General features: G+C 36.9%; 1 non-coding gene across 1 annotated transcript; it reads right to left on the bottom strand.

Annotated features, from left to right (window-relative positions):
- Positions 1-17589: 17589 nt before the first annotated feature.
- Positions 17590-17696, bottom strand: LOC143654713 (U6 spliceosomal RNA). Its single transcript, XR_013161905.1, has one exon. It is a non-coding gene; the product is annotated as a U6 spliceosomal RNA (small nuclear RNA).
- Positions 17697-22726: the final 5030 nt, after the last annotated feature.

Below are 22726 nucleotides of genomic sequence, written 5' to 3'. Positions count from 1 at the left end.
CTTCCCATCTGAGATTTCTGGGTCCTATTTAAGAGGCCTCCAGTAACCCCCATGAAGATTTAGCCTGATTTAATCTGGCCATACATAAGTAAATATGACATCTTCAAGAGCTCCTATTTAAGGTAGGCATAAACCCACAAGAATGTGGCTTAAGATGAAGGACATGTCTAAATTAGGATACATAATTCAATCTACTACAAACTTATTTGCAGATGATCAGGTGTGTTTGTTCTGATCTGTCTGAGGACCACCTAAAGGACTGATCCTAGTTCCTTATCGGCTCATCTGTTTGACATCACATGTAACTCATTCAGGTCAGAAAATCAGCAGAAACTCCTGAAAAACATTGTAAGGCCAATGAAAAGCCTCAGCCATCTGGGGCAAAAGATTACAGTTAAGAAATACAATAGACCACATAATCCCTGGAAGAAAAGTTTGAGAGTTTCTTTGGGAAGAAAGTCATCAAAATTGCCTGGGTATACTGAGGATATAAGAAATTTTCTTGCATGTCCAGGATAGGATGTATGCCGCTGACCTGAGACCTGAAAAGTCACTACAATTTCACTTTTGGCTGATCTCTAGGCCCAATGCAAACATAGAGTGAAAGCTAAGGCAGAGCTGTAGACAGCCCGGTTAAGTGTTAAAGACTGCTCCTCCACACAGTGTCAATCTGCATATGGCTTTTGTTAATTTGCTTGTTTCTTTTTGTTTTTGTTTTATCAATATTTTTTAACTTCTGGGCTTCAAGGAAATATCTGTCAAAGCACTAGCAGGACACAAGCTGAAGAAACAGAAACTTCGGCGACCACACATGACAAAGAGTATAGTCAAGGCAAAAGAAAATTAGATTAGAGAAGTCACTAAACAGATGACTACAGTGTTCAGAATAAAGAACGTGGGGAAGAAGAAGAATTTCATTTACAGAGTCACCATATTATAATATCCACATGTCCACTTTTCAACACTGTAGCTCCAAAGCATACAAAGAAGAAGCAAAGTATGGCCAAGTCAATGAAAACACATAATAAATTGACAGAAACCTTCCTAAGGAAGCCCAAACATGGGACTAACTAGACAAAAATTTTTAATTGTTTTAAATATGTTCAAAGAGCTAAAGGAAATAATGGACAAATAATTAAAGCAAACAAAAAACAAATGATATATAATACAAAATGAGAATATCAGTGAAGAGAGAGAAATCATAAAAGGAACCAAGTTGAAATTTTGGATCAGAAAATTACAATATCTGAAATTAAGAAATTTCTAGAGGGGTGCAATAAGAGATTTGAGCAAACAGAAGCAGGAATCAGTGAGCCTACAAAGAAGACAATTGAAATTATCCTAATGTAAGGATTAGAAAGAAAATGGAATGAATAGTGAACAGAGCCGAAGGGACCTATAAAACATCAGTAAATGGACAAACATAAAAATTATGGAAGTTCCAGAAGAAGAGAGAAAGTGACGGAAAGAATATTATGTAATAATGACCACAAACTCCCCAAATCTGATGAAAGACATTAATCTACACATCCAGGAAGCACAACAAAATCCAAATAGGATAAACTCAAAGAAATCTATACAGAGACATATAGTATTCAAGCTATTGCAAAGAGAAAAAGAGAATCTCGATGGTAGCAATAGTATAGCAACCCCTCACTTACAAGAATGTCTCAATAAAATTGACATCCAATTTCTCATGTAGAACAATGGAGGCTTGAAAGGTGTGGTGTGACATATTTAAAGTGCTGACAGAAGAAAACTTGTCAACCAAGAATTCTCTCTCTCTTTCTCTCTCTCTATATATATATACATATATAGAGAGAGACATATATGTCTCTCTATATATATTCTATATCCTGCAAAAAAAATGAAGGAAAAATCAAGACATTTTAAGACAAATGAAAGCTGAGGGAGTTTGTTATTAGTAGACCTGTTCAACAAATAAAGTTAAAGGGAGTCCTCCCTTGAAAGGAAAGAACACTAGATAATAACTTGAAGTTGAAAAAAGAAATAAAGATTTCTGGTAAAGTTAACTATATGGGTAAATAAAGAAGCCAGTGTTCATGGGTTTTTCTTTGTAGCATCACTTTTTATTTTTCACATGACTTTAAAAAGATAACGGCAGAGAGAATACTTATAAATATACATATTGGTTATACAAAATAGAAAGATGAAGGATGGGCCACAGTCGCTTAGTGGCAGAGTTCTCACCTGCCATGTCGGAGACATGGGCTCACTTCCCAATGTCTACCCATGCTAAATAAATAAATAAATTACATATATACATATATATATATACATATATGTATATATATATATACATACACACATGCGTGTATGTATAAAGATGAGATGAGACATCTCAACTCATCTTTATGGAGAGATTTAGGGACAGACTTTTTGTATACCAGTGAAGCCAAGTTGGTATTAATTCAAACTAGATTGTCATATACTTAGTGTGGTCATTGTAATCTCCATGTTAAGCACTAAGAAAGTATCTCAAAATAATGTACATGAAAGGACATGAAAAATAGATCTAAAGATAATAAAAAAGAGAGTCAGGGAGGAGTCATCATTTGAGAACCTGCATCAAATTGAGCTTGAACTGTGAATATAACAGAATAATTAGAATAAAATTTCTATCACCTGGAATAAACAAAATGGAATCCTAAAACATTCATATATGAATATTACTAATACATTATTAATAAATATTGCTAGAATTTTATAGTAGTAGTCAACATGCAAATATATTCAGCCTTTTGTATTACATGATGTTAGCAGTCAGAAATGGCAGCAGAAAATTTAGTACCAGAAGATTTAGCTTTCTGCCTAACTACTTATGATACATTCCTTAAACTCAGTTAACTTCATTATGCCTTCACTTCCTCATTCATAAAATAGGAGACAAAAATCTTAAGATAGATGATATACAATGAGGGATGTAGGAGCACAAGTAAATTTTTAGTACTTAGATCCAAATAAAGACATAAGGTAAAAATTTGCAGATACTAACATAAAATAAAAAATATTCTATGTTTAAAAGGTGCCATAAACAAAGGCTAAACAATATGCAAATGATGGTAACATTATTTAAAATATATAATGAACTACTACAAATATAATCAACTTTAATAGAACTAAGGATAGAGAATATGAGCAGTCAGTTTACAGAGATAGAAATAAAAATGAACAATACACGTGAAATATTCTCAAACTTGGCAATCAGGGGAATTGCCAATTAAAATGATAATAAGACACAGTGGCTGGCTTCATGTATATATTTAACTTAATACTGACATTAGAACTAGAATCAACAACCATCACTCATACCCACTCACTCTAATGTCATTTTACAGGACTTCAGAACAGCGTCAAAATACATGTTTAACAGTAGTTATTATCACAATAGAAGAAGTCAACTTGGAGAACAATAAAGAATTGTCCTACTTTTCAAAAAACAATGAGAATGTGGTTCTCCCAGAGGAAATTTAAATTTAAAGTTTAAAATTTTTGAGCACTTCTAAGTTCTATGTCTGTGCTAGGTAATTTCTAGTATTATTTTATCAAGTGCTGCAAAAATAAACAAATCTATTGTCATTTATTAAGATTGCAGAGGTTTAATATAACAGAACGTGTCAACCTTGTAGGCAAACGGGATCACTTTACAAATGCCTCCATCTCTCTCTATCCCACCCTAGGTATTTAATAATTTTCTTAAAGCAGAAAGATTTAGCTCCCAGATATCTGCATGCAGACCTTCCTTCTATCTTTCCCTTTCTTCCAGCTCAGTGGTTCTTAAACTTCAGTGTCTAAGAATTTTAAAGTCAATGGGGATAGATTGACTATCCCCAAATAACATATGTCATATTTAATGACTTTCTAAGATAATTTTGACTATATGGAGTTTCACATTATGTTCTGACTTTAGATACAAATCTCACTTTATGTGCAACTCAGTTGTTTTTTACATTTGACGTTTTAAAAATTTGTTATAGGGTGCAAGGGTAGTTCAGTGGTAGAATTTCCCCCTGCCATGCAGGAGACCTGGGGTTCAATTCCAGACCCATGTACTTACCAAACAAACAAGTAAACAAACAAATGAAAAAAACAAACAAACAAAAATTCAACAAATGGTGCTGCAGTAAGGTGATACTCACGTGGAAAAAGAATGAAATGTGACCCCACCATACAGCATACAAAAACATTTATTAGGATAGCAAATCTTTAATAATGTCAATATTAAGAATTGACCAGGTCAGGACATGGAATTTCTTATACACTTTCATAATTAGTGAGGAATATTTTTCAGGCTTTTTTTTTTTGCCACTGTCTATCGATATATTAATAGTGCAAACCTTTTGAAATGAAAATTCCACTGTTCAGATGTACGGCATCCCAAGTTGCTCCATGATCCCCTTATCAGGTCTTCCAATGTCACCTTTTCGCAATAGAGGGGCAATGACTGTCATTTGTTCTTGTGCCCAACTGTTTTTTTCAGCTTCTAGGAGTTTACTGGCCTTCTCCTCTTCACATGTAAGCTACTGGAGGTTTTGACTATGGCAGAGGGCCAAGTAAGAAAGCAGACGTTTTGTTTAGCATTGGTAAGTCGCAGATATGAATTCTATCTCAACTTTATGGGAAGAATGACTTGACTTCTCAGTTCAGCCCAAAGGAATAGAAAGACAGAGACTTCATGTCCTTCACCTAAAATCTGGCTCAAGTTCTCCCACACACAAGCTGTGTGACCTTAGACAACTTATTTAACCTCTTTGAGTCTCAGTTTTCTTGTCTGCGAACTGAGAATTATAATGACTATCTCCGGTGTTGTCAAGAAGATTGTCTATTTCCATTATTGAATCAAAACTTGACCATGATTATGGATATGAAGAGTGAGTTATTGGGTCTTTGGTCTTGTTGCTATAATTAGAGTCACTCACTGACATGGTCTTTGGCACATGGTTTTGCTTTCCTCAGAGAGCCCTCTATTCTTAGGATTGTCACCCAAACACTGTGACTGTTTTCTTTTCCAGCATAAGATCATGGGATTTTACCATTTCCAAGTTATTTATAGAAGCAGAGGGAGAAAGTTGATTGTGGTAGTTAGATTCAGTTGTCAACTTGGCCAGGTGAGCATACCTAGTCTTGTTGCTGCGGACATAAGCCAATAGTACGTGAATCTCATCTGTTGCTAATTACATCTGCAGTCGGCTAGGAGGCGTGTCTGCTGCAATGAGTGACATTTGACTTAATTGGCTGGTGCTTAAATGAGAGAACGCAGTGTAGCACATTCTAAGCATCTCGGCATTCCTCATCTCAGCACTAGCAGCTCAGCCCAGGCCTTTGGAGATGCAGAAAGAAGTCACCCTGGGGAGAGTTGTTGGAACCCAGGGGCCTGGAGAGAAGACCAGCAGAGACCATCCTGTGCCTTCCACGTAGGAAAGAACCTCAGTGGAAAGTTTGCTGCCTTTCCTCTGAAGAACTAACAAAATAAATCCCCTTTTATTAAAAGCCAATCCATCTCTGGTGTGTTACATTCCGGCAGCTAGCAAACTAGAACATTGATCATATATCTTTACTGCAATTAAAGTTTGATTTAGAAAAATTCTATTTAGAAACATTCCTAGAAAGAGTCTTAGTGTATAGAGCAAGGGCATCATATAGTTTAAACTAATTTCAGAAGATTTCCCTATTAATCCAACTCTATGTATCATTTCTACTTTATAATATATAACCTTATAATTTATCTTTTAATTTATAATCTTATGATCATATCATGGGTCATCATCTAATTTGATCCTCCTGTGATAGGATTATTATTTCTGCATTTCAGATAAGGGAAAGTAAGTTTAGAGAGGTTATGACTTGCTACCACAGAGCTCACTTTAGGATGTGTCTTTACCGATTCCCAACTCTGAATTCAACTTTACCATATTGTGCCCATTAATGACATTACTATTAATTGTTTGACAATAATAAAACAGAAATAGTAATAATAATAATTATATATCTTCACAGTGCTTATGTCCAACATTTTCCTGGTATTTGAGAAATGATAGCAATAACAACATAAACAATGTAACAATTTAAATAAGGCTCATATGCTACATTTCCTGATATTAAAAAAGTAATTAATCCCCCAATTTCCTCCAAGGCTTCTCTTCCTCATCCCAGGAAGTATTTTTTAGTTATGTTTTCTTACCCTTAAATAAATTTACAAGGAGTATTCAACCAAATCAACTCTGATTGCCTACCAACATAATTCAATAACCTTGTATCACTCATATTGTTAAAGAATTAATTGGACCTGCACAGCCACCAGCTAAATATATCGGTTTATGCAAACAGTAAATCCAATTTCCTCCAGAAATATAACTCTGCAGGAGGGGTATAGACCTAGGGAAAAGATAGAGGATACATGATGCAACTTCAAAATATCAATATAGGTACAATTTTCTTCATTAGATAGATGAGGTAGAAAATATCATTAACTTAATAATTTCTTTAAATAACTATAAATGATCATGCATATATGATAAAATATTATATATCATTTGTATCACAGTTGCATATAATACTATTATATATACAAATTATTTATGTACATATGTATTATATATGTGTACACTTTTTTTAATTTGACCTTTAGATACAATTACTTTCCAACTGTACTAGGTTAACAAATAAAGATATGATGATGTTTAAAGCACAACTAAGTTCAGTCGAAATGAGCAGGGACATATACTTCTTCCTCCTGCCCAGGATACCTCCTACCTAAACATTGTCCGTAAGAACTTGAGCAATTAGTCCAGGAGTGAAGGGGGTTCTGTGCTTGTGATTTGTTGGCTGTTACTTGCTTGATTGTTTTGTTTTTAATCCTATCATTTCCCTATAGGTATATCAACATGCCTCTAAAGTAATATCTGATGTATTCTGGACTGAAGGCTTTCCCATTGGGGTTTATTTCAGATCAGTGGTTAATCAGCATATTAGAAATAATTCAAAGATTTGATTTCTGTTCCCGTCCCATGGCTCATTGGTCTTGAATCTTGGGAACGCCATGGAGATCTTTAAGTCTTGCATTTTCTGTCTATGGGCAGCTGACACTTTATGCTTGACTTACCTGATAGACTATGCATAGATCAAATGAGAACATGCCTTTGAACTGTTAAGTGCTACCCAAAAAGAAGAAACCTTTTGAGGTTAAATTAAATTAAAATGTTGTAGACAACTGTAAAGGGTACTTATTTTACTGCAAAGAAAAGCTATTTTCCTTCATCATGGGAGCGCTGGAGGTACCCTATTAATAAATATGCTGATAGCAAATATTCATAAGTTCACCAAACAAGGTGCTCATTGTGGAACATTTTCTTGTAACATTTTGTTAATCAGAATTTAGTTGTTGTGCATTTTACATATGCCTCAGAAAGCTGTCTTTGCACCCATTCAAATTGATTGTCACTTTAATCCAAATTAGTGGGCTCATATTCTAATGATTTTCAGTGCCTGATTTGGCATACCACATGTGGAAATCTATGTTGTAAAACAAACACCTCTCTGCCTCCCAGAAAAATCAAACAAAGCCCATTTGTAAATTTTCTGAACATTCTCTTTCACTAAGAAGTTCCTTAAGTGTAGAAAATAAAAGAGATGGAATAATGCTCTATTTACTCTATTTACTCATTTACAATAATTTATAGTGGACAAAGCCCTGCCAAACTTATATTACAAACACTTGTGTAAAAGGCTTAGCATTTATTTCAGTGCTTTGAAGCCCAATGAAGTTTAAGAAAAGAGTGAGTTACTCTGCGTTTATCTGGTCAGCTTGCTGTGGGGCTCTGTGTAAGCAAAACTAGATTTCATGTTCCCAAGATTTGTTTACTGAGAATACACCCAGTACTGAGATTCTAATTTCAGAAACTAGAAGGAAGGTGATTGTTAATTAATGATAATAATTATTATGAAATTTCACGGATCTTAAAATCCAATTAATGAACAATTGAAAACAATGTGTAGTCAAGGAAGATAATATCTGACTCAAATTCTCAGTGCTTTGGAAGTGGGTAGAAGAGAGAATTCAGTGCAAAACATGATCCCTGGGAAGTCTGATTATGGGAGGAGATATAAGGCTTATTTGGGGATACGTAAGTTTAAACAGGATAAAATGTAAGAAAAGTGGCCATGTTCAAATTGAAGAGTAGAGCTATTGATGGCTTTTTCTTTTGTTTATGCTTTGCTTTTTAAGGAGTTAAACCAAATCTGTGATTAATGTAGGACCTTCCCTTGTTTGTGTAGCTGCGCATGTAATTGTTCAAAATAGCCTTCCTATCACCTCCACCCCGGACATGCATTTTTCTTTGTCCAGGAAGTCTTCATCTACAGCCTCCATTTCATCCATATGGTTTCTAAAGATACAGCATTTATCATAGGAGTCTAACATCTTGGGAAGACTTGCTTTAGTAGTTAACTCAAGGTTGGCCATTGAGTTACTGCCCCAGAATTCTGGACTTCATACCAGGGACACCATCATACTTAGTCTCCCTCTGGGATTGAACCTACAACACATAAAACAAGGGAGCTTGTTTGGTCACAGGGCCATGTTCCACAGATGGGAGGGAAGAATGAGGTACTATAAGAATGAGAAGAGAGCATTGCTGGTTCTCTTGTTTCTGAAGTCTAACCAAAAACTTATTCTTTGGTTCTGTAGTTCTTTTAGCCAATTCCATTTCTGATTAAATAAATTCAAGTTTGTTTGTTATCTCCATTTGAAACAAAAAATGTCCTAATTTATGCTTTGCAAATAAGCAACCATAAATCAAACTAAAGTATCTGGGCATGAGCTGGTCTACATATTGCCATAGGGTGCTTTTGCTTAAGTTGGAGAATGACATCTCCTCTGGCTAGATGCAATCCCATAAAAGCAGGGTGGAGTGAGTGGACCATTCACCAGTCACCAAGAAAATCTGTCCATAATGATCTCTACAATAACTCACAATTAGGAGAACTTTGAGTAAGGGTAATGGATACTGCTGAAATCAGTATGTTAAGAACAGCAAGGGCTTATTTGCTTTTGGTTTTGTGATTTAAATCTTGTGAGTAGAAAACTGTAGGTTGATTCCTAGTTCATCAATATTTTCTTACATTGACACTGGGCTTGGCACCAAATAATGTTTCCAGGGAAAATTCAGGTTGCTATGCACAAATTGTATTATACAAGTAAATGAAGCCATAATGCAAAGAAATATTCACAATAAGGAAAGTTATGCTTGAGCTCTAGTTTTGCTTTACAGCCTGCATAAGCATTACTCCACAAATAGAGGGCGCCCTCACCTAGGCCAGGTATGGGTTTCTGGCGATTTCAGTCAAGCCACTACAATGATCAGTGAGAGTTTTTCAGAAAATCTTCAGAACAAAGAGCTCATTTCCTCTGAAACTTAAGAAACCACTCTTTTCTCCGTGGGGCAAAGATCTTCAGCATAAATATATAGTCATCTTTTAAAAGTTTCCTTAAAGAAGAATGTAATTTAGGTTGTTCACTCAGAGAAGGAAGAATTTATTTAACCATTCAAGTTTGCCTAGAACTGAGGGGCTTCCTGGCAGGCATGTGGCACTTTCAATGCTAAAATTAGGAATGTTCCAGGTGAACTAGGAGGAAATGGTCCCCTTATGTATGGAAGTGATACCTGGCAGAAAGCTCAGTTGGGTCAAGTGAGTTTACTTTGGACCTAAAAATTTTCTCAGAACTCAGATGTTTGCAGCTCTGCTGTTCAAATTTAAAGTTATGGAAAACACTCTATTTGTGACTGTGACTGATACTATCAATCAATTAACAGTCGAAGTGATGTTTATGAACCAAATAGGTAGGAAATATAGTTAAAAACGCAATCAAGTCCTCAGGTTATGTAATCTCTATCCATCTCTACAACCTTTGTTCAATCTTCTTTGTCTCTTTCCAAATAAAGAGAAAACATAGGAGGTACTATAATACTAGGGGCTAAGGGCTTGGGCTCTGGAGTCAGATTGAGTGGGTTCAAATCTGGGTATTTCTTACGAGTTATTTAACCCTCTCTGTGCTTTGGATTTCTCATCTATTAAATGGGATTAATAATAGTAATTATTTTATAGAATTCTGATGAGACCAAAGTAACAGAGATATGTAAAAACATTGAAAAAAATCTGACACTAATATATATTGGCTGTTATTGTGATGTCACTCCCAGCCTAAGTGCTCCAGTAGCTTTCCATTGCCTATCAAATCCCTTGGGGAGACGTTCAAGACATTAAAATCTGGCTTCAGATTTCCCTTTTACTCTCAGCTCCTGCTTTCCTCTTAAACCCATACTCTTCCTGATCCAGATTCAAGACTTGCAGAATTCTTCCCCATTTCCTCAACATATCATAGTTTTTTCACACTCCTGAGCAGATGTTCTGTTCACTCTGTCAATATCTTCCTTCCTTCTCCCCTGTATTTCACTCATCAAAATAAAGGTTTGTAGAACCCAGAAGTTAGCAACTTCAGAAGCAAATGAATCTGGGTTTTCATTTTGGCCCTATCAGTCACTCACCATGATCTTGGAAAATTTACATTAATCTTTTGTGCCTTAATTTTCTCATCTGTAAGAAGAGCTTAATACCTCACAGAATAGTTGCAGGTTTAAATAAGGTAATATACACAAGCACACAGTAACTGGTACATAGTAAAGGCCTAAGTAAGCAAAATTGTCATCATGACCCAACTCAAATTTTAGCTTTCCTGTGAAGTCTTCTCTATTACCTTAGGACAGAGGTCTTCTCTCTAAGTTTTCACACTACTTGTGTATATAGTCATAATAGTATTTATTAAATTATACACTAATTATATAATTACTGGTCTGTTTATTCTATGAACTGGAAGCTGCTTGATGCAGGGGGGGCCGTGTCTTATTAATTCTTGCTGCTTAATGCATAGCACAGTTGTTAAAGAAAATGTGCTTAATTTGTATTCAATTAAAGAGTAAATGAAAGTAAATAGATATGTGCGACATCACTGAAAGATAATTAGTGCTGAGGATTTGTGTTGGCACTACATTTCCCAGAATTCCTTTCCCTGAATAGCTCTTGTGAATGGACCACACAAGATATTTTGTACTAGGTCTGGAAGGCGCAGTGAACCAGTGACCCCTTTTATGTTTATGTTCCATAAGTCAGGCATGCAAGGCACTTTGGCAGGGCACCCATGTTGTCTTTCATTTGTTCGCTCCCCTAGGTGATATAAGGCCGTGGACCCACAGCTTCTCCAGCTGCTGTCTGAAATCCTTCAGATTTTCAATTCCTGGCATCAGTTGTGTGTTTAACCTTATGATGAAATGGCAGCACCTTCTCCTGCAAGACACTCATATCATATAAATTGGAAGCTTGGAGGTAATGAGGGAATGACGTTGCTTCCAGCCCACAGAGGAGGAGAGGGGCAGGTACTGTTGTGGGGCGCACCAGAAGAGAGACCACACAAGTCAAAGCAATTTGCAAGCCAATTAGGAGTCTTTATTAGCTGGCCAGTGACTGCCTCAGAAACTCAAGAAAGAGGAATCAGAGAGCAGTCCCGAGGAGTTCTCAAGGGGGGCTTATAAAGGTAAAAACCGCAAGCGTATCCACAGAAGCAGGAAAAAGGACATTATCTTTCTGAGCCACATCTTGGTTTGCAGCTGTAAGCAAGCAATTTTATCTACAGAAGCAGAGAAATGCCATTTGCTCTTGCACAATACATCCCATTCTTTTTGTTTCTTAACAATGATTATTGTTCAATTTTTTCCCCCACCCCCTATTGTTCAATTTTTAACTCCTGGGAAGTTCCTGCCCTGGATCTTGTGACTCCGGATACCTTCTTCTTGCTAGGGCCTGATTTATTGCCTGATTTATTGCTCCTGACCCCCCACAGTACCAGCTCAGCTTTGCGGATTACTTATAGAATCCCTGTGTGTGTGATCCATATTTTCTGGTGGTTCAGCTGCTCTGTTTTAACCCTGACTGATATAAGGTAACTACAATTAATGGCAATGTAGGCTAAGGGTTTAGAGCTTAGACTCTCAATGATACGGGATTTCAGAGGAGGGATAACATTCGGAGTATCCTGGAGGAAAAAGATCTTGAGCTGGGCCCTGGAATGTGGTAATGGTTTAAGTAGGTAGAGAGAAGAACCAAGAGCACGTTATATGACAGGATGTGTTTTAGTTTATTTAGCTGCTCAAACAAAGCCATGCCATGGGAATTTAACAGCTCACCATTCTGAAACCAGGAGAAGTCTAAATCTAGTCCAGATTAAGGCTTCATCATGGTGTTGCTTTTTTCCAAAGACTGGCATTCTAGGGCTGGCCGTGGGGCTTCACAGGGCAATGCATATGGCAGCCTCTCCTGGCCTTTCCCTTCTCTTCCGGGTTCTGTTGACTTCAGCTTCTTGCTCCCCGTGGCTTTCTCTCTCTCTGACTGGATTTCACTCTGCTTATAAAGGACTCCAGTAACGGGATTAAGACCCACCCTGATTGAATTGTGTCACATTTTACCTGAAGTACCCTCATCGAAAGTCTGACTTATAATGGATTCACACACCCACAGGAGTGGATAAAATTAAGAATATGTTTTGTTTTTTTTCTTTTCCTATGGTGCATAGCTCCAAGCCACCACTGGATATGGCAATTTATTGAAGTAATTCTTAATAATGCTAATAGTCAAGCCACTCTTAATTATTTGTGGAACAAGGTTGGGTGAGATATTATGGAAGCTCCAAATGTTGGTCAAACTGTTATACAAAATGAGTTAAGTATAAACATATTTATTTAAGATCACAGCAAATATTTATCATGTAATCTTTTGTTTGTAAGAAGCCTATCTCTACTTTCTACGCAGACTACTGGGTGATCCAAATGGGCAAGCATAGCACCAGAATGTACAGTTAGTACAGGCCAATGGCTGCAACAGAAAGATCTCAAATTGGAGAATGGTGCAACTACAATAGAAGAGCTTTTTTTTTTTGCTTACAGAATAGGCAAAAGGAGTATGTTCCCAAGCCAGCTGGTGGCTTTCTTCCCTGTGATTATTCAGGGATCCAAAACTCCCATTTTGTGGTCCTGCCACCTCCTTGGGTCTCACTTTCATTTACATATGGTTGGTGACTGTGACAACAGCATGGAGAACTTCATGGGAGGATTTCTATTAACGATGCCTACAAGTGGGACACACACCTTCTATTCATTTGCGTTGGCTAGAACTCAGTCCCATGGCCATACCTAACCCTAGGGATTCTGGGAAATACAGCCTGGCTTTGCATCAAGGAAGAAAAAAAAGAGGATTTTGGTGAACAACTAGTAGCCTCTTGGACTTAGGACACTGTATTTTAGTTAATGATTTCTTCCTTCTCATTCTAACAGGCTTTTCTTCTTCTCTTCCACAGGACCATAAAAAAAGTCATCATTATCCAAGGTCTGAAATCCTATATTTCATACATCATAATATAAATATTAGCAATGATATTTTCTCTGATATGTTTTCCTCCAAGAGTTAAACTGGCTGCCTGTGCTAATATAATTATCTGTGATCTGCGATCAGGTGTCATATTTCAGAGAAGATTTGTCATCTAACCTATAAATAGTTTAATTCTCAATTAAAAAAATGTTTCTGAAAGTGCAATACCCATTATTAGTAGTTGTTGTGTTTTAAATGAATAATCACACCCTGAATAATCATGATTTGACTGGACTCTGATTATGTACTGATTATATACCCTGTGCCTGATTGGCACATTATTTTATACATGATTTTTAAAACAAACTTATGAAGACATAATATTACCCTAATTTTTATTTTATTTTGGTATTTTCATTTTTATACTAGAGCATTTATGGGTTTACAGAAAAATCACGTAACAGTGTTCTCACATAACACTCCCCTCATAGATAGGTTTCCCTGTTATTAACATTGTTGCATTATTATAGTAACTTTGTTACAATTATTGAAATAATATTATTATCACTTTACTATTAACTATAGTCCAAAGAAACACCCTTTGTGTTATACAATCCTGTGTTGTTTTCCAATTTTCAATCTGGAAACATATATACAACATAAAAGTATCCATTTTACCTACTTTGAAATATACAATTCAGTGGTGTTAATTACAATCAAAATTTTGTGCTACCATCACCACTGTCCATTGCGCAAACGTTTTCATTACCCCATGCAGAAACTCTACCAATTAAGTATTAATTCTCCATTCCCCACCTCCACTCTCACCCCTGGTAGCCTGTATTCTAGTTTCAGCCTCCATGAATTTGCTTATTCTAATTATTTCATATCTGTGAGATCATATAACATCTATCCTTTTTTGTCTAGCTTTTTTTGCTTAAAATCATATCATCAAGGTTCATCCATATTGTCGCATGTATCAGAACATCATTCCTTTTTATGATTGAGTAATGTTTAATTGTATGCATAGATCACATTTTGTTTAGCCACTCTTCTGTTGATGGACGTTTGGGTTGCTTCCACATTTTTGAAATTGTTAATAATGGACACTATGAATGTCAATGTGCAAATACATGTTTGAGTCTCTGCTTTCTCTTCTTTTGAGTATATATCTAGAAGTGGGATTGGCAGGTCATATGATAATTCTATACTTAACTCTCTGAGAAACTGCCTGTGCCAGTTTGAAAGGATTTGTACCCTCGAAAAGTCATGTTTTAATCCTGATCGAATCTCTTTTAAACCCCATTTGGTACTGTATATTGGAAACTTGATTAGGTTATCTCCATGTAGATGTGACTCATCCAATTGTGGATATTAACTTTAGATTAGAGGGAGATGTGACTCCACCCATTCTAGGTGGGTTTGATTAGTTTACTGGAATCCTTTAAAAGAGGAAGCATTTTGGAAAAGGCTTGAGATTCCGAGTGAGCAGAGCCAGAACAGATCCATGAAACAGAGAGTCCACCAGCCAGAGACCTTTGGAGATGAAGAAGGAAAATGCCCCCTGAAGAGCCTCATGAAGCAAGAGGCTGGAGAAAAGGCCAGCAGACGTCACCATGTTTGCCACATGCCTTTCCAGTTGAGAGGGAAACCTGAACCTTGTCAGCCTTTCTTGAATGAGGGTAACCTCTTATTGGCACTTCAATTCGGACATTTTTATAGTCTTGCTTTAAGAGAGACATTTTCATGGCCTTGGAACTGTAAACTAGCAACTTAATAAATTCCCCCTTTTAAAAGCTGTTCCATTTCTGGTATATCGCATTCCAGCAGCTAGCAAACCAGAACACTGCCAAACTGTTTTCTACAGCAGCTCCATCATTCCCCACCCTCACCTGCAGTAAATGTGTTCCTTTTTCTCCACATCCTCTCTAGCACTTGTTATTTTCTGTTTTTCTGTTGTTGCTTTCAATAGGAGCAATTCTAGTGCTTGTGAAATGGATCTGATCATGGTTTTGATTTGTTTTTCCCTAATTATTACCCTATTTTAATGATTCTGAAAGTAAGGCCCTGAGGAGTTAAGCAACTTGCTCTAGGGATTTGAATTCTAGGGCTTTAGAATTCACACTATTTATCATAGATCATGAATTATTCCTTTTATGTCTTCATCAAGAGTTTAAAAATAAATGTCATATCATGACTATGAGAAACCTTGGGTCACTTCAGAAATGCAACTGTATTTTTTTGCCTAACTTACCTTCTAAGGCATTGAGACTCAGGGTTCATAAGCCTAAACTTCGTAGAAAGGCAGTGAGGTATTATGATTATGCCTTCTGAAGATGGGAAGTACATTTTTGTAAAATTATTAGGCCTGCTTTCATAATAAGATATGAGTGATTTATAGTTGGCATATGATGTCACTACCAAGAGAGAAAACTGAAACCGGAGGATTTACGTGGATAAATAGAGTTAAAGTTTTACTGTTGGAGGCACATAAATCATTTGGAGTTGTTTTGAGTCTTAAACACTCTCTTTAAAGAATCAGAGAGTGTTTTCATGACATATAACTGGAGTAATGAAGCATCTGAAGGGTCTCATATTAATTATGGACTATTTTAAATTCCAGTAAGAATATAACCCATTGACTTGTAGTGCTATCTTATTCAAATTGATAGAAATTTTAATTATTTAACTTTAACCTCAGTGTTATTACTGAGACACTTTGCCTGTGCTTCCTGATTAAATAATATATATTTTTAATTAATCCTTGTTTTGGTTTCCTGACTGTTAAAACAAACACTGTACAACAGGTTGGCTTAAACTATAGGAATTTATTTGATCATGGTTTACATGCCAGAAGAAGATAAAATTTGAGGCATCTACCAGGCAATTGCTTTCTATGCAGAGAAGTGGCATTCTGGAGCTGGCTGCTGGAAATCCTTGGCCGTGGCTTTTCTGTCACATGGCAGTGCATGTGGCAGCATCTTTTCCTTCTCCTCTGGTTCTGTTGTCTTCTAGTTTCTATCTACTTCCCATGGCTTCTCTTTCCATGTCTGATTTCCTTTGCTCATAATGACTTTAGCCATATTGGATTAAAGTTCATCCTTATTCTATTTGGTCACATCTAAACTAATAACACCTTCGGAGGTCCTATTTATAATTGTTTGACCCTCACAAGACCAAAGATTGAGACCTGAATATCCTTTTGTGGGGTACATGATTCAATCCCCAACATTCCTAAAATGATCTTTTAAATACTACAATTATATTATAATTTTTGCATGTGTTAAATGTATTATTTGAAAAATGTGAATATATAAAATATGTCACAATTTTGTAAGCTTGCTGGACCATTAATTAATTGATTGATTAATTAATTTCCAAATTCAGGTTTTCAAAAATGAATGTCCTGTTTCTATTTCTAGAAGCTTAGAAGTTTTGGTCGATTTTGTTTGTGACAGCTTAGCAAGTGCTGATGTCTTCTGAGTGTCCTGGAAGTAGGCTATAACTTACCCATGTGCTGGAGCATCGATTGCACCTTCTGTGTCCCCAGAGCATCTGGGCAGTGAAAGCAGATGACTCTGTCATACTCTGTCGGTCACACAACATTTTGAGGGCAAAGGATGGGAACCTGAAATGAGCTAAAACAAACTGTAGTGTATCATCTGAGATTAATACTTATCTACTGTAATAACCAGTCTGCTTTGGAAAATATTGTTCTATGTTTCTGTAAGATGAACTCTTTTTAAAGAAACCATAGTAAACACCCATTTCTTTTTATTCTCTTTACTGTCTTTTCTTGGGGTTTCAACTCAGAGGAATTTGGGGGACCACCATACATATCTGAATTTCCAAATGAGTGAATTTATGATCAGGCCAATATCTACGCACTCACATGACGATTTCACTGTGGTATGTCATACATGTTCCCCCCACCCATCAGGAATTCCTTATACCCCAAGGTTGTAATTAAACATGTGATTATCCTGTAGTAGAGAAGGAAAACCCTACTATGTACTCAACATTACTAGCAACAGTTTCCTAATAAAATAGTAAGCGTCTATGATTCCGCCAAAGACAATTTCCTACAAGCCTAATTCGAAAGCAGGAGCCGTCTGTCTTTCGGTAAGAATTCTGACACCTTAACTTTTTTTTCAAAAAAATATGGAACGCTTCACAAATTTGCATGTCATCCTTGCGCAGGGGCCATGCTAATCTTCTCTGTATCATTCCAATTTTAGTATATGTGCCGCCGAAGCAAGCACGACACCTTAGCTTTTATTACTTTTAATCTGTAAACTATCTTGGAGTTCTTAAGTGCAGAGGTCTCAGGATCTGCCAAAAGCATAAATTAACTTCTCCTGAGCCCTCCTGGGAATAGGGACAATTTTAGACTATTAACGCCTATTAATATACAGAAGAGATTTTATCAAATAAATTAGTGATCAAAATATCAGAAGATTTTGACAGCAAATCAGTATCAAGTTTGAGAAGAAAATTCAGGATTTTAATGACTAAAATCTGCACACCAATAACCAGAAGTTATTGGTACTTTTCAATGCTTCTTTTTAGTTTCTTTTCAGCAATTGGTTTTTATCACAAGGGAAAATAACGTATTTGTTTCTCACTTAGTATGTCTCAGTTGCTTTATATATCATGTATTATTCTCACAGTATAATTGTAGAAGGTAGTCACGTTATTCTCAGTTTGAAAAATTTTTAACTAAGGTTCAGAGTGATCATTTCACTCCTGCAACGTCACTCTTAATAAAATGACAGAGTCAAAATGCAAACCAAAAGGGATGATGGATTCTAAAATCCTTAGCTGTCTTTTGCCCAGTTAATTTTGGTGATTGGCTCTTTCATGTGAAAAATCTGAATTCAGATTAGGAAAAAGGAAAATGGCTGAAAGGAAGGAGGAACATGTGGCTGAGGAGGAGAAAGAATATAGATATACAGATGGGGATTGTGGGCAGGCTGAAGAGGGGCAGGATGGAATCAAGGACTATAGAGAGCCTGCTTTTCTTATTTGTCTAATAGAGAGTCTGCTTTTCTTATTTGTCTATGACTGTCTCCAGCAATACCTCAGGGAAGGAAAATTTGAAATAATGTAGTGCTGCTTGTTCCAGACACTATCTTAGGCACCTTTGACACGTACTTCTCTCCTCCCCACCTTTGGATTCAGTGGCTTAAAGTAACACAACAAAACAGAGGTGGGTATCTCCCAGTTCAACACTGTCCTTGTCTATAAGACATCAAAGAGAAGTTCTGTTTTAAATAGGTACATACATAAACAGCTTATAAAGTCAAAAATAGCAGTTTCTGGGAAACTAGATTACAGGGTGGAGTAAGGTGGAAGAGGAAATGGCTGAGTTTGTTATTGTTGTTAAAATTATAACAATTTCCCATTTTTAGATAAGTGATTAAAATAATTTGGTAAAGATAATAGTGATAACACTAACAAGAAACACAACTGTCAGGCAGTTACAAATGACTATGGAACATTGCCAAAGGGAAGGGAACAGATAACTGCCCCTGCTTCCAGACATATCTAAAGATATGAGTCCCAATAGGGCACAGGAAAAGTTAATCGGGACCGAAGTTCCAGTGTCTGTGGACCCCTTGGAGATGAACCCACAGGAAGGGGTTAGCTCTTGGCACAGAGTGGATTCTCAAAATATGACTCTTGGATTACTTTGTTTCCTGATAGTGAAATGTAATTGTTGGTCCAGATGCTCCACCACTCAACATGCTTTTGGTCACACTTCAACTGTTTCAGTCACATGTGGTTAATCTGTGACTAAGGACTGATGTCACGTAGTCCAAATCAAATGGAAAAGATGGCCCTGATCTTACCATTTCCACCCACTACACATGGGGCTGTCCCATCATATTTATCAGATTTGGAGTCAGTGAGTCGGAGTCTCCTCTTACTATATTCTTTTAAAATAATATAGTGCAGGAATATTTAAGGAAGGATGTTGGCTAATTGCACAAAGCGGCACATTTTGGAGTTCATCTATCATATCTAGTTTAGTTGAGTTCCCCAGAAGCCTAAGAATTCCAGTTCAAGGAACTTACTTGGAAGATTAAAGAAATGCCATCAGTGGAGTCAGTAAATGAAATACACAATAGGAGACATCTGATAAAGGGTTTGTTTTCTTAGGATAGGTATCAAGAAGTAAACTCTGAGATACTGAAATGAGGATTCTTGTCAAAGAAGCCTTACATTCCCCACCATTATAACTCCCTTGTTATGAAAGATATTGAAACAGTAAGAGTCTTGAGGTGAGACTGAGACTTATGAGCTGGGGGTAGGAGTAGGAAGGGAAAGATCCTGAAACTTTATGACCTACATCTCCCTGAGATATTAAGTTCTAATAGCAGTGTGTGAGAATGAGCCTGCCCCTGAAAGCTGCTCCAACGTGGCCACAATGGAGACCAAGATTCCACTTCTCAGGGTGAAATACCACAGCCAGGTTTCCTGCCAGGGTTGGAATAATGGCATTCCTTTGCTTGTACAGCTGAATGAATTATTTGGCTTGTATTTAGGGGTACACTATATGAAAAATCAATGACTTTAAATACTGAGGTGACACACAAGGCAATGTAATGGAGTACTTCCAAAGTGGGTGTGACACGTGGTTAAGAAAACTTATATCTAAACCTGGACACCCTCAGATAACCTTGGTCACTTCTACCATTTCAGGTCCCATCCACTCTGCCTAGATAATAGTTGCATAAATCCAAGGTCATCACCCTAGATCAAGACAAAACCTCTTTTGGCTGCACTCTTCCCAATATCTCATGTTTACTACTCTGTTGGGGAACACCAGGACAACTTTTATGGATACCTGAAAATCTATCATTCACTTCCAGTGTTAGCCACCCATTTCTCTCTGAACTAGAAAACAGTAACATTTCAGTCTTAGGTTTCTCCTCTCCATATATCCTTCCAGAGTCACAGAAAGCAGTAGTAAGACATAGTGCCTTGCACTTTGGGAGAGTATAATATTGTTCTCTCTCTTCCACTACCCCTTTCTCTCCCTTCAACTGTTTGGTTCAAAGTAAATTTAATCAGAAATAACCACAGGAATAGGATGTGCATCCACTTATGCTTTACAGCTAAAAGTTATAGTAATTGCATTTGGATTCAGGCTTCTTGACTTGACTTGTAATGACACCCTGGGCAAGCTTTTTCTTAACTTCCCCAGGTTCAGTTTCTTCCACCACAGCTTTGTTGGGAGGATTACACAGATAGCAATTACATAGTGCTTAGAGCAGTGCATCCAGCTTAGTAAGTACTCAATAAAACTCTGCTGCTATTATATTGTTTCTCTTTTTCCTTTAATAAAGACCTTTATGCCATTTGAGTCTTGCATCCAGTAACCTGCCCCCAACCCCTTACATCTCTTTAAACTCTATGTTTCGGTGAATCTCTGTATTTGCCAACACTCAGGACTTAGTATAAGTTGTCTAAAGAATGGGTTCCTTTCATTTAGCTGCATAGTTGTTCTTAGTAGATTTTGCTGAGGTCTGCTTACTGTTCATAGAGTTAGATCATAGGTAACTCATTTATGATCTGGGATTTATATTTATATTTAAGATGAACAGCAACCTGGAGAAATGTCTTAATAGTGTCCCTGAGGATTTTCATAATGGTAGGTGAAACTTTCTTGCTACTTCTATTTTTGGCCCTTTCCTCTGCAGCTTTTCTCAGCTGTTGGTGAGCGGCCAGTGGGGCCAGCATCATAAGCTGCAAGGCTGGAGGAAAGTGCACTGAGTGCCTGCAGCATCTGAGCCTCCTCCTGGGCACTAATCAGATAATCCATCTGGGTAAATGCTGTTACCCTGAAAATATTATATTGAAGGGTAGGTATTTGAAAAATGAGCACACTATATGGATATGAGCACTGAAAATAAACTTTAGCTATTATAGAAAAATTAGAGGAGAAAGTAAACAGATCCACTACTGGAGAGCCTATGTTGGTGTCTATCAAGAGATAGAGCTATCCATCTTAGTATATTAAACAGAAGTGTGAATACTGAAACATTCGTGAAGGGGCATGAAAGCAGGGGAGCCAAGCTTCAGTCCAGGGTTCTCGTTTGATGTACACTATGCTGACAAGATAAAGGGACAAGAAGAAAGAGCTACACACAAGGGCAATTTTCGATGTGCATGCTTGCTTTTTTCTTCTGTGTTTATACAAATTTCATTTATTCCAGGAAATATCAACAAGTATATATTTTGTGTTTTCTAGCAGGAAATGTAGGGAAAAAATGCATGAGTTTAACCAGATCCTTCTGTGATTTCTGTCTCCTTAGAATTTTGTGTTACGATATTTATGCACAAAGTAATGGGGCGCCTGTGGGTCATGGACTTGGTGGGGGTAGGGATAGAGTGGCCTCAAGGCTAGTGATGAAAGCCTCAGCTGAACCCACAGTCTGTTGGCATTGTCTTCTCATGTTTGCATGTAATTTGGAATTCCTGCAGCACTATGCTTAGACAGTATTTCCCTGATGCCCAGTGGGAATGAAGGCTGATGACACACTTCTTTCCCAGAAGTTAGGAACACCAGTGGGGAAAGCCTAGGGATGGGCAGGCCTACGCGGTCTTTGCGAATGAAGCTCTCTCCTTACCAAGGTCTCTGTGACCCTCCGCACTTGCCTCTGCTGGGACTAAACAGAAGCAATTTGTTTTTCTCTTTTACCTGACAGAAGTGCATTCACAAAGAGATAAGGAGACTGTGACTATGCAAGAGAATACAAATCCATTGATTGAATCCCTGCTGCTGCTGATGATGATGAAGGAAGTTTTCTGTCTGAAAATGTATAAGCAAAGGTAACAAATTCTGCTTGAGTGGGTAAATTCCCTGGGATGCTAAAAAGACTATATGTGCTATTAGTTGTTTAATAATAACATAGAAGAGATACAAGCTTTCCTCCACCAGTAGCACTTCACTTTTACATTCTCGGATTGGACAAATCAAATGACCTTCAACAACTTTGACTTAAGGAAAGATTAACCAGTCTGTCATTTCATTTGGGATCACAAAATGTTGTTGTTAAGAAGATACCCTGGCTGGTATCCATGGGACCAAAGAACGTTTAACAAATTGATAAATTAAGGGGCAGAAGAGTATTTAGCAAGTTGAAATTTGGACTGTTTCCTCTTCTATTGTGACAATAACTCATTTAATTTGTATTCTGAGTTAAATGTGGAAGCAAAAACTAAGTGGATTCTTGATGTAAAACAATAAAATGTATGAAATCAAAACACAAGTGTAGAAATATAG

The sequence above is a fragment of the Tamandua tetradactyla genome, chromosome 13 (assembly GCF_023851605.1).
Source record: "Tamandua tetradactyla isolate mTamTet1 chromosome 13, mTamTet1.pri, whole genome shotgun sequence".
NCBI classification, from domain to species: Eukaryota; Metazoa; Chordata; class Mammalia; order Pilosa; family Myrmecophagidae; genus Tamandua; species Tamandua tetradactyla.
Note: the sequence above shows the minus strand (reverse complement) of the source record. Positions and strands in the feature narration are given on the sequence as shown.